This window comes from Protopterus annectens, chromosome 1.part0, assembly GCF_019279795.1.
Source record: "Protopterus annectens isolate FY-2018-M chromosome 1.part0, PAN1.0, whole genome shotgun sequence".
In the NCBI taxonomy this organism is placed as follows: domain Eukaryota; kingdom Metazoa; phylum Chordata; order Ceratodontiformes; family Protopteridae; genus Protopterus; species Protopterus annectens.
The window spans coordinates 1,964,713,655-1,964,725,751 of record NC_056725.1 but is presented as its reverse complement, the minus strand read 5'-3'; positions in this window follow the sequence as shown (position 1 = coordinate 1,964,725,751).

The window sequence follows — 12,097 nt, the reverse complement described above, 5'->3', positions numbered from 1 at the left end:
AATCCTTCTATGTGGCACACCTCATCACAAAAGTGTTCTCATCCAGGAAAAAAGAGGCCATTGTTCCCCTCTACTCATCACTCATTAGACCCATTATAGAGTACAACGCCCCTTTTGGTATGTACCTCACAAGACATCTACAACAACTGGAAAGGCCGCAGAAATACCTCACAAAGAGGATTACCAGCCTCAAACAGATGTTCTATGCAGACCGTCTCAAAAATCTCCAGCTTTACTCCATTGCATATTGCTTACTCAGAGGTGATCTCTGCCTAACATACAATACTATGTCAAACCCAGAGCTGTTGGACATGCTCCACTTAACGAAATGCCAATCCCTCTGAGCTACATGCTCTAGGGACCTATACCTTGTCACCACAATAAATAGAACATGCTGGAGGGATAGATTCCTGTCCCAGACACTTTCCATGCTCTGGAACAAACTACCTATTTATATCAAACAAAGCTCCTCATTGGCACTCTTCAAGAAAAATCTTGATGATTGGACGGGAAATAGGAAATTCTCCCCGGGGATCACTTCTGTGACTCTATTTGACAGTGGCACAGGAAAATAATTTTTTTGGGTGTCAAAAACCAGGGTACCTTTTTGGCTAGGCTTATATAGGCCCTTGGGCCAATAGCCTAGTACCTACCTATGAACCTATGAACCTATGTAAACAATACTGCAGAATCCACAGAGGCTTAGGAAAAAGAATACCCCAACCTAATAAGCTGAGTTAAAGGTTTATGAACTTGATGGCCTGTGGAAAAAACTGTTATTATATCTTCTTGCTTTGGTGCATATTAATCTATAATGCCTGGCCAATGGTAATAATCCTAAAAGATGGTGGCCTGGATATACAGGGTCGGTGATAATTTTCCCTGCCCTTTTCATGACTCTGAAATAGTACAAGTCCTGTAAGGAGGGAAAACTAGCACCAATTATATTTTCAGGAGACCTGACTATTCCATGTAACCTATTTTTGTCATGATTTGACAGAGATCCAAACCACACTGTTATGGGTGAGCTGAAAACAGACTCAATGACTGCTGTATAGAATTGAATCAACAGTTCCTGTGGGAGGTTGAACTTCCTAAGCTGTTGCAGAAAGCACATTCACTGCTGTGCCTTTTTTATGATGGTCCCTACACTGGTCTCCCACTTCAAGTCCCATATCATTGCATACATTTCACTGTGTGCTGAAACACTGCCATATTCCATTGGTAGTACAGCTGGTTGAATTATGTAATGGTTGAAGTACATTAGATCGTCTGTTACATAATTCCAGGACTTTTATAGATTCATAGGTTAGTACTAGGCTATCGGCCCTAGGACCTATACAAGCCTAGCCATAACAATTCCCTGGCTACTTCTTCCCACACTATTTAATTCCCTGGACCCCTGTCTAGCAGGGCGACTGATGTGATACCCAGGGTGAATTTCCCTTCTCCCATCCAATCATCAAGGTTCCTTTTGAAGAGGGCCAAAGAGGCGCTCTGCTTGACATGTATGGGCAGTCTATTCCAGGGTCTGGGGAGTCTCTGGGTCAGGAACCTATCCCTCCAGCATGTTTTGTTTATTGTGATGACAAGATTTAGATCCCTGGAGCGTGTGGCTCTGAGGGATTGGAATTTCTGCAAGTGTAGCATGTCCAACAGCTCTGGGTTTGACATGGCCTTGCATGTTAAGCAGAGATCGCCTCGGAGTAGACGATATGTGACAGAGTATAGCTGGAGTTTTTTAAGGCGGTCAGCATAGAGCATCTGCTTTAGGCCTGTGATTCTTTAAGTGAGGTATTTCTGAGGCCTTTCCAGTTGTTGCAGATGTAACCCTGAAGTTCATATGTTCAGTTTCTTCAAGTGTTTTTCTTTTTGCAATCCCAAATGTAAGTTATTGGTTTACATTTAAGATCACATTCATTTGATTATTTAGTGGCAATTATTCAAATCCATGTTCATTCAATTTCAGTGATAGAGCACTACACTGACATTTCTTCAATGGTTGCAAGTGATCATTAATGTGCAGCTCGTTTGGAGTTTAGCAGTAAAAGTGAACAAATGTGTTCTATTCATTTACAGTACTAAGTTGTGGTGCTGTGTATGTTTTTCCTGAGATTGGCAGACAGTAGGGAAAGGGAATATATCCTTTCCCCCCACTGTTGCGGAATCTTGGTGTTAGTATATTTGATGTAGGTGGTGTATGAATGCTGCAAGTGGGCTTGCCCCTCTTAAAAACTGCTGTATTACTGATTCCAGCATATTTTCCTGCATTTGATGGGTTTGATGAAACCCATTACTTTTGATGGTTTTTAGTTCAGTGTATTTATTTTTCACTATACTTTCAGGTCAATGAAGTGATACAGGTGATAGATAGATAGATAGATAGATAGATAGATAGATAGATAGATAGATAGATAGACAGATAGATCGATAGATAGATCGATAGATCAATTAATTCACTTTCACTTTACATACTTTAGGATAATTAATATAAACAATAATATACTTTACACTTAATTATTTAGGCTGATATCGTAGCAGTGATGTATTACGGAGGAAACGATCTTTTAATCCTGTACTCATTTAAATATGAATTGCGTACTCTGATTGAGAAAAAGAAGAAAATTAAATAAGTTATGAGCTGCTCTAAGCTACACAGCCTTTCAATAAATGTTAGCCAGTGACACATCATTTTATTTTATTTTATGAACAATTGTGCCGTCTTCATTATGAGTGTACTGTAACTGTTCTGTACTTTTCTGTCTGGAAATAAGCATATTTTGTGTGCCAGATTTAGTTCAAATGCATAGATAAAGATTGGGGAACACACTGTTTTAGGCTTTCACTCTGCCTCACTGAAATCAGAAGCATGTTTGATTCTGGACTTGGCGTTTCTTGTTATTTTCTGTTTATAACTCCTGCTTTTCTCAATAGCAGGTGTTCTATCATAACGGAATAAGGCTTGTTTTTTCAGCATGCACCAAGTATCACTCAACATAAATCAGTATAAGCAGTGTGAAACAGTCGTTGTATATAGCCTCTGAATAACAAAACTGGAATCAAATATAGTGCTGCTAACTGTGGTGATGCAGCACTTTTTGTAACTAAAATGTAAACCATTTTATATTTTTAAGTCATCGCATAATCAGCATATATTACCTTGTATTTTAGAAAATATGAGGCAGTTTAGATTAAAAAAATTAAGGGTACATAAGCGAATTGACTCACACCATAAAATTACCAGCTCTCTTAAATGCTAGAATTACCATTAAGCAAAGAGAAATAAGAAAAAAAACACAGTCAAATTATCACCATGCTGGCTGAACCATTTAGACTTTTTCTCTAAAGTAATATAGAGGGCTAACATGAAAGAAAGTCTGCATTTCATTTTAACTATGATTCTCCTTTAAATGTCAAAATCCATCTATAAAAGTCATACCTTAAAGAATACTCCCCTACAATACTGACATCTAAAGATCACTGGTGTGTTTTAATTATTAAACTAACTACAGTTTGCTGTCTTACAACATGAAGCAGGATAACCTTAGCCCATAGATAATCCTCAATGTGCATGAATTTCCAGTGTGAGAGAAATGAGGTTTGGAACAGACCATTTTGTTCTGGGACATCTTCAAGGTGGGGGATTAGTTAGAGTTGCAGGATTTGGGAGTATAGGGGTAGGATATGGTTAAATAGGAATGGATGAGGTTTGGAAGGACGTGAGGTAGGGGTAGGGAGGGGCTTAAAGGATGTTAGGCAAGTGTAACTGGATTAAAAGTCACATTTTGGTGTGAACATGCTACCCGCCCTCCCTCTTTTTATTAGTTGGGATGTGGTCATGTGTAGTTTGGACAGGGCAGAGAAGAGGGGCAGGCTTGCCCTCTTCTGTTCCCCCTCTGGTGCTGAATGGTCAATTCAATAAGTTGGAAAAGGAAAGTGAGCAGTTACGCCGCTTGACAAGTATATAAGCAAGGGGGTGAAGCTGCTTATTTGGCTGATTGTATAATGCAATAAATGGCAATGAAAGTGAGCAGTTACGCTGATTGATAAGTACCGATAAATGGTAATGGAGGTGAGCAGGTACGCTGCTTCATAAGTAGGTGAGTGGAGGTATGGACGCTGCTTACTGATCAGGATGAGCAGGTTTACGCTGTCCTGTCCTAAGATAATGTTACATGGATGTTATTTCATCTGTATCATGTTTGGTTGAAATGAATGAATATTGAGTAACATTTATGTTTATGGAAATTTAATAAAGGTCATCAAATGTCATTCAGTGTAATGTGTTTCTTGAAGGGGATCAGGACAACTGTCACCTCCAGACATTCAAAAGCAGTGGAATGACGCAACAGCACTTAGTGACACAGTGCAATTCTGAATTTGTAAGTAACTTCAAAGTGATTTGCACTTAAGCTTTCACAAAGAAAATGTACAATGTCCCATTTATTTCTTATTATTTCACTGCTTGAAATTTGAGGCTACTTTACTGTTATGACTAGTAGCTTTGTAACCTCTGTATGAATAATAACAGAGTATGTCAGTGACCACTAAATGCTGGAAAAAAAGAAAAGGTTTTAGTTAACATATTTAGAAAGCATGCTACAAAATGTAGTTTAATCAGAGTGTAGATGAATTTATTCTCCAATTGCACTTTAGCAGTCTAAAAGTACTTTAAAGATTGATTGAAACATTCACTGGGCAGCAGTCCTAATTTGTTTTTAAGTCATTGCATAAAACCTTGGGTCCTCTGTAGAACATTCATTTTCATACATATTAAGAGCCAGCTGTACTGTGAATAAATTGTTTAAAAATGTGGAGTTAAGAAACATATTTTCTGAAATAGACAATTTTAAAGAACACTGCAGAATAAGGAGAAAGGCAGAGGGAAGACTTTAAATTTATTGCACAATATTTAAACAACAAAACAAATACCCAACCATTTTTTCAAGTAATTGGGTAGGAAAGTCATTCCTGTAATACACAATTTTATGTGTGTGTGTGTGTGTGTGTGTGTGTGTGTGTGTGTGTGTGTGTGTGTGTGTGTGTTGAGGGAGAGGTAGGACGCTTGATATATGGCCATAAGTTTAAATATTAGATGCGTTTCATTTTCTGAAGTAATAGTAATGCATGGCATTCAAAAATGAATGAGACAGCTCATGTATTCGTATTTCAGATAACAGTTTACAGCAAAGTTATAAGATTTAGAATAGGATGAAACAAAACTTAAGATCACAGTTCATAGTGAGTTTGTGATTTTAAGACTTTTTTGATGAAGTACAAAATCGAAGAATAAAAAAAAAATCTGGCAGCATGGAGCCTGGCAGGGACAAAAATAGATGGGAAATGATTTTTCTCTTCATTAATTGATGAAAAAGATGAGGAATTAGTTGTCTTGATTGTATACTGTTCCTCTCAATAAAAAAGTTAGTGCACTTACATAGCCCATATCTGTCAACTGTCTAGATTCTCACCTTACATTTTCAGTCTGTTCCTCATAAAATGTATGGTTTACTAGCAATTCACTGATGACTAAATGACATATATCTGACTTTTAAACCCTCAGCAAATGCATCCTAATACAAATCCTATTATTTTATCAAATTTCAAAGTTTATAGGAGTAATATTTAATACCAGCCACTATTTTTGAGCCTTTATTTCCCCAATTATAATAGGTTTATCAAGATTTTTAGTTAAGAGGTTGAGAGGTATGACAATCTATGGGCACTCAAACTGAGATGCTGTTATGTGATGGTTCTTTCTTTACCTGACATTTGTTTACCAGGAAAGTCGGACTGGGTCACAGAACCCATTTTTAGCAGAGACCCGAGGAGAAAAGCACCACATACAGACATTTTAGACAATCAATGAACAGATTATAACTTTACAATGATCAGATTAAAAACTTAACAATGTACAGTTAATTAAAAATGTTAAGACATGGTATCAGAACATCTGAGTGACAGTAGTTTTAATAGATTAAGGAAAAAAAGATAATGCCTTCTACCATGTGTGACCATTCTACGAAAATATATGCATGCCATTTAATTCTATAGTGATCAATGAAGAAGGAATAGCTTTCTTAGCACGTAAATGTCATGATTGGATGTAGTTTTCTGATCAATCAATAGAGTTTTAGAAAACCATGACTTATTTATATCTTTTATGTGATTGGTAAGAGTCTTTTTAAGAGAACATGAACTTTTGAAGTTTTAAGACTTGAAAAGGGGCTTACACCCGAAAGTGCTCATTTTTTTTATTTGTGTAATAGTAATTTATTTTGATTTATTAAAGTATTTGTTTTATGCTTATCGCTGTGGCAGTTTTAGTACTTTGCTTATATATATATATATATATATATATATATATATATATATATATATATATATATATATAAAATGTATTTATTGACATTTGTTTACTGGGAAAGTCCGACTGCGTAGAAGCCCATTTCCAGTGGAGGCCCTGGTAGAAAAGCTCCAAAGTATTACAAAATATTTTAAGAACAATAATTAGATGGAGCACTCTGCATCCCTTAGTGTTGTGTGCACTCCATTTCCCAGGAAGCTAGACACCCTCGGGCCTGTCCCCCACCCCAGTCTGGCTTGCAAACTGAGATTTTTACTACCCACACAAGGTATGGAACCCATATGTATCTGCCAAGTAACAGAACTACCAGTAGGTTGCTGGCATTGTGGAGAACCAGCTCTGTCTAGTTTTTCATCAAACCTCAGTCTTTTGGTTGTCGCAAAACCTTGTGAACTTGACTACAGTTAATATTAAAGCTGCAGGGATGTGCACACACATAGAGACATCTGTCACTAGACTCCTGCATCCACTCTCTGTCGTCTCCCCTTCCCCAACTCTAAACTTAAACACTGTTTAACTTCTCATCCCTCAATCTACACTAGCTAGCAAGTAAAGTAAATAGTATAACTTCAGCTGTACCACTGTCAGCCCTCACAGATTTTAATAAATATTAAGCCTAGTGTCCTTCCTGAGACGTATTAATAGACATTGCTGTAGAGCAAGCACAGTTAAAATTCCTGCTTTTTTCAATCACTCACCATTCACTGATAGCTTTATGTTTTACTTTGCTCATCTGGGAACCAGATCTTACCCACTCCTTTTGCTCTCGCTTCACTTGGGCTCACTCTGCTTCCCTACCCTACCCCCATACCTACCCAGCCCTAGATTACCAAGATTTATACTCATCCGCACCCACTACACAGTCAACCAATCACAGTCCAGTACCTCCACCACACTAGGTCACAACCATACATGCTCCATAATAAGTCCCGCACATACAACCACAGACTATTACCTTCTCTATTATATAACCCACATTATACTCCACATATTAATCATCCCCTGTCTTACCTCACTTTCCCACTTGCAAACAGCAAACATACTAAACAAATAGCATTTATACCTTAAGGCAAGCTACCCTATATCACTTCCTCCCCTTCTACTGCATTATTGACTCTTACTCTTACTATTACTCTTGCTTCTACCACTACACCACCCCAAGTCATCCCCATCTTTTCCCACATAGCCCTCCAGTTCCTCTTCTGCAATACTCCATTCAAACTTGTTCCCACACTAACATCATATTTCTGACCAGAAATGCCCCCCATACTACCAGACTCATTCAGATACTCAGCTGCCATACTCTCATCACTACACTACTCATATTCTGCTCTTATCTTACTTCCCATCATATTAAATTAAACAATTGCACTTCGCCACCCCTACACACCACATCATATCCCCACAACCTAACAACACTGATCTCACCCCCAATCTCTACAACACTACCTACATTGACTATCTTCCTGTTAAACACCCCCCACTGAATCCAGTAACTCACACGTCTCAAACACACCGAACCCTTAATGAAACTTCAAAAACTTCTGCTACACTGAAATACTCTGATACAACTCTCTGGGGACATCTGCCCCAACTCAGGACCCAGTGTAGTATTTCAGCGCAATTCCAACCCTATTTCATTACCTCCTTTTACTAACTTGTTAAACTATCAGAGTAACTCCGACCTGCTAATTCTTAGCATTTATCTCAGGAGCATAATAAATAAGGTCCATGACCTACATGCCAATCTCTCACTGTGCTCTCCTGATATTGTCGTACTGAGACTTGGTTAAAACTAATCAACAGTAATAATGATATTCTTCCTACTGGATATAATATCCTGTGCAAAGACAGAATAGCCAGAAAGGTGGCAGGGTAACAATCCTATTTAAAAACAACCTGAAAGTAAAGGCTTTTGATCTGACGACTCCCAACTTCAATGGCACAGAATTATTATTCTCCAAACTAGACATTAACTCCAAGAAATTCATTAACATATTTGGATGCTGCATATCTCCAGGAAATAATATAGCTATCCTGGAAAACATACTGACTTGGACCTCAAGTTTAGTACCATATGAAACTATCATCATGGGTGACTTCAATATTGATTGGCTGTCTTGCTCCTCTCAAAACCCAGCCAATTTTATGAACCTTTATGGATTTACTCAGGTCATCCAATCCTCGACAAGAATAGATAAGGTAACCAAAAATGAATCTACCTATGACTGGATACCAACAAATCGACCTATCCATTCCTATCAGTCTGGTTGCCTCCATAACAGCCTGAGTGACCATCAACCTACCTTTCTAATAAGGCATAGGTTTCATCATAACAAACTGCATACCATTTAATAAGAAGCAAACATCATTTTAACAGCACCAATTTCTTACTAGTACTACACACCTGTAACTGAACACCTCTGAAGCTACTTCCCCTAGATGAAGCAGTTTAATCCTTTAGCATCACTATTTTAGCTATCTTGAATACACGTGCACCTCCCAGAACTATTAGAACCAAAGCAAATATGCTCATTGGCTAAGTAAAGAAACTAGATCACTACTAATAACCAGAGACAAAGCCTGGAACCACTGGCATACTACCAGGTCCCTAGCATCAAGCCAATCATATGTAGAGCTCTGGAATAAAGTAAAAAAAAAAAATCCATTAAACAAGATAAAATTAATTAATACCAGATTATGTAAATGAAGCAGCAAAAAAAATCCTCAAAAGTTCTGGGCAGCCATTAACAATATTCTCCATCCAGGAAAATCAGCCACACCCTCCCCATCAACGAATACCACTGAAAAATATAGCTACCCAATTCAACAAATATTTCACTGAAACCATGCTTCCCTTACTGGATCTTAAAAACTCCCCTCCTTCCACTGAACTATGCAAGACAATCATCAAAAACAACTCCTTTCCAACCAGTCTCTGTGAACAGCATAAAAATTGTTTAAAAAACTAAAACCATCAACCCTAGCTGCAGAAAAACTTCCAGCAGAATTTCTGCAAATTGCTGCTGACTCAGTAACCTATTTTGTAACCATCCTTTTCAATAGATCCATCTCTGAAAATAAAGTCCCTGAAATTTGGAAAATCCCCCACATAATACCCCTTCACAAAGGTAGTAATTCTACAGAGTAGACTAACTATTTTACTATAGCCATGCTATCCCCTCTATACAAAATCCTAGAAAGATGCATTCATAAACAAATTATGGATCACTCACACACTTACACACACACACACACACACACACACACACACACACACACACACACACACACGCACGCATGCACGCGCACACACACACACACACACACACACACACACACACACACACACACACACACACACACACACACTTACTTTTATCAAACACCCAGCATGGCTTCTGTCCCTCCCATAGCACTACTACTGCCTTAATGTCCACAAATACAGTAAACCACCACAGAAACAACAGTAAATTTGTATCTGCTGTCTTTCTCGACCTTTACAAGGCCTTTGACATGGTCACACATAGTAAACGTATCCAAATTCTTTCTGAGTTTAATATCAGTCAACCCACTATCACCTGGTTCCAAAGATATTTATCAGGTCCCCAGCAGGCTGTCCAATGGCAGAATGACCTCTCCCCTCTTCTTCCAGTCACAGTAGGGGTTCCCCAAGGCTCCATTCTAGGACCCCTACTCTTTTCACATTTTACTAACAATCTACACTCTTCCTCTCTTCACTCCTTCTTATTCAATATGCAGATGACTCTACCTTAATTTGTTCTGTCTCCTTCCTGCAGGAGCCCCATTCTATTACAAAAGCTTCCTTTCTCTCAGTTGAAACATGGCTCACTAACTCCGAACTAATTCTAAACCATAACAAAACAAAACCTGTACTGTTTAGCTCAACAAGATCCATCACATCTAGCTCCTCCTTCAATATTATGTGCAAAAACAAAACCATAATTTCTCCTGTTACTCACACTAAACTTCTAGGGGTCAACATCGACTGTAATATGAAATTTGACATCTATATCTCCCAGATCGTTAAGAAAGTGCATAAGAAATTGGGTGTTCTATATACAAATAAACAATTCCTCACTAAACAGGCCAAATCTACCATTGCACGTATCCATCTTATATCTACACTCCTATACACCTCTCCAATACTCGCAAACTTGAGAAAGACTGAAATGGACAAACTTGATTCCTGCTATAATAAAATAGACAGGTTTGCCACAGACGCTCCTTTCAGGACACATCATTGTTCAGCTCTGAAACAGCTTAATTGGCTTGAACTTCCCCAACTCCTCCTCTATCATCAATTGATTTTTGCCCACAAAATCTTTCACCAACCTGACAAAACCCCTCCCTCCAAATTTTGATACTTCCACACTGAAATAATAGAACACTCCATTCTAGTAATAGATTACTATTACAAGTAACTAAAGCCAACAACACAGCTGGTGATTCTCTCTTCTCCAACTTCATATCTAAAAAATGGAACACCCTGCCCCATGATATAGTACTGCACTCCTCCTTAACAAAGTTTAAACACATGCTAAAAACTCATCCAGAAAATACTTGGCTATGCTCCTGCTCCATTCCTGGTTAATTCACCCTCAATGTCTGAAACCATCTAACCCACTTATATTAGTTATACTACCAAATGAATAACATCAGTATTGTGAGAGTCTGATTTCTACATATAGACATGACCATGAACTCCCCTTTTACCATACTCTCTAAATATAAATGTATGTATGCTATGGGTCACTTTGGTCCACAAATTATATAACTTATAAATTGTATTTTTGTATATATTGTAACCTGTATGTCATCAACTGAATTTAATGCTATACTTTCTGCACCACTATACTGTATATTTTATGTTTTAAGCTACTTTTGTTTAATATGACATTCTATATTTTCTTCTTATAATTTGAATTTTTATTTATATCTGGTACCTGTATCTTGTATTTGGAGCTTATTTCCCCCAGGCCTCTACTGAAAAAGGACCTATGTTCAGTCAGATTTTCCTGGTTAACAAATGTAAAATAATAATAATAAATAATAATTTTACAACCATAAAAACTTAATACAAACAAACAGCTACAGTTTAAATAATTATTCCAAATTAGACATAATACAAAAACATTGGTTAGAATATATACAAGTTATATGACAATGATTCAATATTTAGAAAAATGGTGGTGGTGCTGCGGTAGCGTTGTCATCTCACAGTAAGATGCTGTCCAGTTTGATTCTCAGCTAGAGCGTCTTCTGTGTGGAGACATCTGTGAATGGGCGTACCTTCATTGAAGGTTGTGTGTCAGGGCTGATAACTCGGCATGTAAAAATCAACTACCAATCATTAACGGACTGGAGTTCCGCTGCGGCGACCCCTAACTGGGAAAAGCCAAAAGACACAACAACAACATAAAGAAATTAAAGGTAAGTCAGTATAATACAAATAGGAAATGCAATACGAAGTGAGAGAAAAGTAAGCTGAGGGTATATTTAGAGGAAAAATATGGATAAGAAATGCATAGATAGATAGATGAAATAGACAGGGATCTGTACAGGGAAGAACTTACATTTTACTACATCATACATTCTTATAGTGGGTTTGTATGTGTATGCTTGTCTTTAAAATGCTAGAGAAACATCAGAGACATGTGTAAACTACCATGGCCACTCCAGTGTGCAGTATCATGTGGAGAATTTTAT